Source organism: Gallus gallus, chromosome 27 (assembly GCF_016699485.2).
Source record: "Gallus gallus isolate bGalGal1 chromosome 27, bGalGal1.mat.broiler.GRCg7b, whole genome shotgun sequence".
NCBI classification, from domain to species: Eukaryota; Metazoa; Chordata; class Aves; order Galliformes; family Phasianidae; genus Gallus; species Gallus gallus.
In genome coordinates this window covers 400220-407848 of record NC_052558.1, presented here as the reverse complement: position 1 = coordinate 407848, position 7629 = coordinate 400220, and the positions used below count along the sequence as shown (strand labels likewise).

General features: G+C 47.5%; 1 gene segment (V, D, J or C); it reads left to right on the top strand.

Moving 5' to 3' along the window:
• LOC101747602 overlaps positions 1-7629 on the top strand; it is a 76866-nt gene that overhangs the window by 30921 nt on the left and 38316 nt on the right.

Here is a 7629-nt window from a genome sequence, read left to right as displayed (position 1 = left end):
CATCAAACACTACCATGTCATCTTTCCTTTACACTGCAGCCCTTAGTCAGCCTTGTCACTTTGTAATATGGGCAACGGAGTGGGGGAAATGCAGAAATCAGGGAGAACAGTGAGCAGAAGATGGTGGGCAGTCATGTTGATATGGGCCGTTGTGGGATCTTTGTCAGCCTTCTACAGGTGCTGCACCAAAACAACTCCTTCCCATCGCCATTCTCCAGGTTTTCACATCAGTCAGGCAGTCTGTCACAGAATCCTTGAACCAAAATCCCTCCTCTTCTGGTAGGGTGCTACCAGATCTGCAGAGAGCAACAGCTGCTTTGTCCACAGGGTATTAACGGCCTGGATAGATTTTGACTGAGAGTCTGTTCTTTATAGGGCAAACCTCACCTTGCACAAGAAGAACATTGCCTTGGCTGACAGACTATATTACTGTAGAATTAGAAGTGCAGTGATGAGTGGGCCTCCTTACTTCAGATACAAATTATCCAACAGAATGAGAATCAGAGCAAAGATTGTGGATCTGCCAGGAGGCTCGCATGAAAGGCACTACCCTGAGGTCTAGTTTTCAATGCTGGGGCTGTTCCTCAACAGTTCTCTACCCATTGGCTCCAAACTTGAGGATTTTGTCTCCCACTTCTTTCCTAATCCTGATCCTGATCCCTTTCCTTTGTGCTATGCCATCAGCAGCTAGGGAATACCAAGTTCTCCCCGTGTCCTGCACAGGTGCACTACAGTGCTGTAGGTGGGGATGCATGTACCCCTGCTCTGCAAACCCATCAGCCTGCCATGCTGCAGCCAGTGCTAAGCCCACTCACCAAAGTCAGGACTCTATTCTCTTATTACAGGAATTCATACATTCAACTATTAAAATACCTTCCTTTCTCCTTCATCATCTTCCTCCCTGTGTCTCCAGATCCTCATGTGTGGAGAATTACTGAACTGCTATTTCCAGAATTACAGAAGCTAAACAAAGAGAAACACAGAACCCTTAGAAAAGGATACTACACCCATTTCTGAAAGCTTTGAATGTTACAAAGAGCTACTGTGCTTTCAAAAGCCCTCCTACCAACAAATAGCACACAAAAGAATATACACTCTACAGTGAGGGGCAGATGCTTCTTTGTAGACTAAATCTTATGATTGGAGAGAGAAACCAGAAGAAATGTGCAGGAAGTCACTGAGACTCTAACCATCCTCTGCTGCCGAGACAAGCAAAGACAAGATGTCAATGAGCCTTAATCTTGCCCTTTCCAACCTGGAGGTGTGGAGGGGTGACTCTGTAATGCACACCCCAGCAGTCTGCAGAATGTCACTGCCAAGAGCACTTTGTTATGCAGTGTTTAGAGTCTTTCAAAGGGCTGGGATTTTGGAGCTCAGAAAGATGATTTTCACCACAGCTGTGCCAGCGTGTGTCTTTCTAATCCACTCAGGTGTGTATATTCATGTGCTTTCTATTGTCTCCCAAGGTTTCCAACAGGGTATGTGGAGGCCTGTGCTGACAAAATGATGAAATCAGGGAGAAATGCAGAGGGATGATGAAGGAACATATCTGGACTTTCCCTTTCTGTGAAAGGCAGAGGGGTTTGGAGACAAACAGTCATAAACATAAAGTAAAGGAGAGAAAGAAGCAAGCTGCTTTGCAAATGTATTTCTGCCTGTGTTGCAGGTCTCACCAGAGGCAACCCCCAGAAGGAATTCTTCTCTGAGATGTCAACCACAGCTGGGCAGCATGTGGTTCTGCCCTGCCCGTACAACACTGAGTACAGTTACAGGACTTTGAATTTCTTTTGGTACCACCAGCTTCTGGGAAGTTCCTTTGAACATGCCCTGGAAGCATTTGGATCATCAGGGGATAATAAGTTTTGTGATCACCGATTTTCTGTGATGGTCTATGAAAATAAAATGCCTCCCTTAGAAATAGCAAATGTTTCTTTCCAAGACACTGCAGTCTATTACTGTGGTGTGAAACACCACGGGGAGCTAAGCCCTGTTTCTACCCATGCAAAATCTGCATCACCAAAAACATCACCGGAGAACAAGCTCTGCAAAGTCTACATTGGCAGTGTTTTCATCCCTGAAATAATTCTCTTCTTGACATAAGAACAGTTCCAACATCTTCTCCCACCCCAACACCTCTCTACATTCCTTGAAGACCCCATCTGTGCAGAGATGTTCAGACCAGGGACTACAGGGCCATTTGCAGATAAGCCAACAACACTGATAGCTTTCCCCAAGTCCCACTTCAAGTAGGGCAGCTTGGGCAGTGCCCCGGCCAGGTGCTTTGGAAGGAGAGAGGAGATTGGTGTTTATGTTTGTCCTGGACTAGGGGTGCTGGAGTGGTTGGGGAATGTTGTCCCCTCCCCTCTGTGTGCTCACTGACCAGCTCCTCATAGGTCCTCATCTTCTCTGTCTGCAGGGGTTGAGCACAATTGAGTTGTTGAGGCTGGTGGTGGTCAGCAAGCATCTGGGGGACTCTGTGCTCCTTTCCTGCCAGAGATAAGACTTCACCTTGATAAATCATCATTTTTGGTAGTACAACCAGGCACTCAGTGGCAGTCTTGAGAACATCTCTTATATCAGCTATGTTTCTTCAACCATTCAATACTTGCTGGGAGTAAAAGGCAGAGCCATGGCTTTCAAGGACAATTCTCAGTCCGTGGCATCTCTGCTTTTGTGTGCCCTGCAGCCTGAGGACTCAGCTTGCTACTTTTGCCTAATTTGCATAGCCACGGTAAATACTACTGGATTTTGACAAAAATCTGATTCCGTGCCCTCTGTAAATGTGCCAGAGGAATTAGCAGTCCTCAGCCTTACCCCACAATACCTCTAGGAGTCGTCGTGGTTTAACCCTGACAGGCAGCTAATCGCTGTAGAGCTCCTTGCTCAGTCCTCCCAAGATGGTAGGGGAACAGAATAAAAAAATCGAAAGGAATAGAATTCCTGAGTTGAAATAAAAAGAGTGCAAGCTGTCTATACCTGATGGGTGAATGGTTGGACTGGGTGATCCTGTGGGTCTTTTCCAACCTTAGTGATTCTATGAATCTATGATTCTATGATTCTATGAAAGCAAAATAAACCAAAATAATTAACTATTCAGCTGCAGGTAGATATTCCATCACTTCTAGGAAAGCAAGGCTTTGTTATGCTATACAAATGCCATAGCTCTGAATGTCCCCTTTTCTTCCAACTTTTTTTTTTTCTTTTTTTTCCCCAGATTTTATTCTCAAACATGGCATTATACATTGTGGAATATTCCTTTGGTCATTTGAAGTCACCTGCCCTGTCTGTGCCCCAACCAACTTCCTGTGGACCATAAATCTACTCACTGGCAGAGCAGTCCTTGACCCCGTGTTAGTGCTTCTCAGCAACAACTAACCAACAGTCTTTTTGTTACAAATCCAAAGACAGCAACATGCAAGATGCTCTGAAAAAAATTAACTGTATCCCAGCCATAACCTGTACAGGAGACAGGGGCACAGAGAGTGAAGACCTCATAAACAACAGCAGTGTCAGAAAAATGGCAAGGTCAGCCTAAGTGCAGCAGAAAGGGGTGTACAGGATTCCTGCTTAAGGGAAGTCCACTTGTTGGGATTATGTGGCAAGGTTTTGGTTAAGAGTGTAACTGCAGGGATGGCTCCCATGAGGATGGTCCAGAAGTTGTCTCATGTTAGGGAAGAGCTGGTTCCAGTCAGCTGAGAAAGGGACCTGCTGCTGACCAAAACTGGGCCAATAAGCAGTGTGAGTTCACTAACAATGCCATAGAATCATAGAACAGTTTCAGATGGAAGGGAAACTCATCCCCAGGCGTAGGACTCCACACTTGCCCTTGTTGAACATCCAAATATTCCTCTCCGCACAACTCTCCAGCCTGTCCAGGTCTCACTGGATGGAAGCACAACATTCTGGTGTGTCAGCCATTACTCTCAGCTTTGTATCATCAGAAAAGTTGCTGAGGATGGACTCTATCCCTTCATCTAGGTCATTGATGAAGACACTAAACAGGTCTGGACCAAGAAGTGATGCACAGAGCAAATGCTTACTGCCTGCTGGCCAGTGTCCAGAGAGTCCCCAGGCAGCAGCTCTGGGCCAATTCCTCTCAGTTTCACTGTTCAATATGACATAATAAGGTATGAAATATCACTTTGGCTGATTTAGGTCAGCTGTCCCAGTTCTGTCCCCTCCCAGCTTCCTGTGCACCCTCAGTCTTTTTTTCTGACAGAACAAGCTGAGAAGCCAAAAAGTCCTTGACTTAATGTAAGCACTGCTCAGAAACATGTAAAACATATGTGTCATCAACATGATTCTCATCTTAAATCCAAAACACAACACTATGTCAATCAGTAGGATGAAAGTTAACTCTATGCTAACTGAAACCAGGAAAATTTGCTCACAAGGAGCTCCTTTCATGATATCCACCCAGCAGAAAACTCCTTCCTCTGCATCCCTTGTGATATCTACAGTCACGGGAACAAACATAGCTACTCATACAGCCAGCTGATGTACTATTTTTGGACTTCAGTAAAGCTTTCAAAGTGGTTTCTCACATTATCCTTCTGGACAAAATGTCCAGCATAAAACTTGGCAAAAAACATAATGTAATGGGTGAATAACTGGCTGATTGGCTTGCTGGCACAAAGTGTTATAATTAATAGAGTTACACTGAGCTGGTGACCAGTAACTAGTGGGGTTCTCCAGGGCCGCATTTTAGAATCAGCTCTCTTTAATGCTACTATAGGAGATCTGGATACAGAACTTGACTGCATACTAAGTTTGCAGATGATACTAAAATGAGAGAAGCTATTGATTCTCTTGAAGGTACTGAGGTCTTGAAGAGAGATCTTGGCAAATTAGATTACCAGCTGCATGAAGTTTAACAGGAGCAAGTGCCAGATTCTGCACCTTGGACAGGGCAACCCTGGATATACATGCAGAATGAGGGATAAGAGGCTGGAGAGAAACCCCTCAGGAAGGGTTCTAGGAGTTCTGGTTGTTGGAAATTTAATCTGAGTCAACAGTATGCCATAGCAAGATACAGTATACATGGTATCTTGCAGTGCATCAGGCACAGCATTGCTAAGTTGTCAAGAGAAAGTGATCGTCCCACTGCTCTGTGCTGGTGTGGCCTCACCTCAAGTACTGTGTGCAGTTTTGCATGTCAAACTATAAGAAGAACATTAAACTATTGAAGAGCATCCAAAGGAAGGCAACAAAGATGATAAAGGGTCTAGAGGAAAAGGGAGATGAGGATAAGCTGAAGCCACATTTTCTTTTTTTTTTTTTTTTTTTTTTCCAACCCAGAGGAGAGGCCTGGGGGGAATCTCATTGCAGTCTACAGCTCTCTCATGAGGGGGAGTGGAGGGACAGGTGCTGAACTCTTTAGTGAAAGTAATAGAACCCAGTTCATATTGGACATTAGGGACACCTTGCTCTCCAACAGGGGGAATGGGCACTGGAACAGACTACCCAGGGAAGCAGTCACAGCACCAAGAAGTACTTGGGCTTTGCCTTCATATGTACTGTACGAATTTTGAGTAGCCCTACACGGAGCCAGGCACTGCACTTGATGATCCTTTTGGGTTCCTTCCAACTCAGGGCATTCTATTACTCATCACCTTCCAATCAGCCTATTTCTCCAGCCTGTGCAGGTCCCTCCACACAGCAGAAGAACTTTCTGAACTTTCTGGTGTATCTGCCATTCCTCACAGTTTTGTGTCTTCTGCAAACTCGCTGTGGGCACCTTCTGCCCTGGAATCCAGATCATCATTGTCAAACAGGACTGGACTTACTATTGACTGGTGGGTACATGTGAGAACCCTTATTTGTTTTCTGGCTCAAAGCTTGCTTCCTGGGGTATTTCTTGTGATAAAGCTCTACCTGATTTATTGAGGAGGCAAGTGATGGGTGCTGCTATGTGGCAATCAACATCACTGTGTGGACAATTATACAGTTGAAAGCATTTCTTTGGAGCTGTTTGCCTTCAGAAGAGAGTGCTCAGGACTTTTTACTAATGGAAGATCTGGCCTGTGACCAAATAACTCCAGCTTGCTGGAGGGGGATGATACCATTGTATCCTGTGAAGGCAAGATACAAGCCTCCATGCTCCATTTATCTGCTGGCAAGGCCCAGAAGATGGGAACAAAAGGAGTTCCTGCTGAGATCCAAAAGCTAGAAGATGTCACTCTAAAAGGAGCTGACTCAACCACTTTGGACTTATTTATAAGTTTGTACTGCCACTGGAAGGTTGGTCACAGTCGTTGTCGTCATCGACAGAACAACAGCCCTGATAACCCATAGCTACTAAAGACAAACCACACTGGACCCATGGTGGTGACTATCTCCCTGTTGCTCTCTAAAAAGACTCCTTGCTTTTATTTCCTATCTTTTCTATCGCCCGTCTCCCCTTCCACATCTCCCCAGTTGATTAAGATTTGTAATAAACTGGTTAGACCAACATTTGAACTGATGTTTCTTAATTTCACATCAGTTATACATATATCAGAGAACTTCCTCTCCCTCCTATAAATTGGAGCAAGACAGTATGCCAGCAGCTACTGCCTTCTAACTACACTTCTTTGCCACTGATGACTACCCCCAGAGCCTATCAATTCATATATTTTCTAATCCACTTCACTGTATGCCTATCCAACCTATAGTTGATGAACAGCTCATGTAGGCACTGGAGGAGACACTAATCAAGCCTCATTCTCCGGATTTTGTGATTCTTCCCTGTCACATCACCCCACAGTTCTTCCTGACCAACCCTGTCCTTTAATTCCTTACACGGCATGCGGATGCTCTCCTCCTCCCCTGTAGGCAAAAATATATTTGCCCCACTGTGTGAGATAAGTATCCTCACACTAGAGATGACTGATGAAGAAACATAGCTCCATATTCTCCCCATCATTTCCTGTCAAAACCTGTTCTGCAGACAGGGTGCACACTGCGTCACAGCTTTCCCCTCACGATCATCAGAGACTGTGACAAAAGGAAGAGCTTCTGAGCGCGTTTGCAGTTGCAGAACACCATAGATCAAGAGAAAGAGGCAGTGGCATCTCAACTACATCGAGCCGTTCTCCTCTCGGCACAGAAGGCAGCGGGCACCAGAGCAACTTCTGCCTCCGTCTCGGATCTGCCGGATCCCCTCGTGCACGGAGGTCTGTGCGGGGATCCGCCCAGGGCCCGGAGCCAACGAGTGCCGGGGCGCCGCGCTCCGCCTCTGCCCCCAGCCCCGCCCCGTGCCCGCCCCGTCCTCCGCCGAAGGGGCCGCGGTGCCACGGGGTCGGGCCGGGCGGAGTGGGGCGGTGGGCGCTGCCCCGGCACGGCCCGACGAGGGGCGGCCCGAGCGCGGCCCCGCTCTGCTGCTGTCCGCCTCCCGGGCAGACGGCAGCGGCGCGGCGGGGCGCGATGGCGGCCGGGCTGGGGCCGTGGCTGCTGGCCTTGGCCTTGGGGCCGGCAGGTGCGAGGCGGGCACGGCGGGCGGCGAGGCCGGGGCTGGGCGCGGCTCGTGCTGCTGCCCCGCGGGCGCGCTGAGGCCTGGAGCTCGCCTTCAGTGTCGGGGAGCGGCTGGGAGTTGTGCGTGGGAGGGGGAGGCTGTGTGGGGACACGGATGCTGTGGGAGCGGCTGTGGCT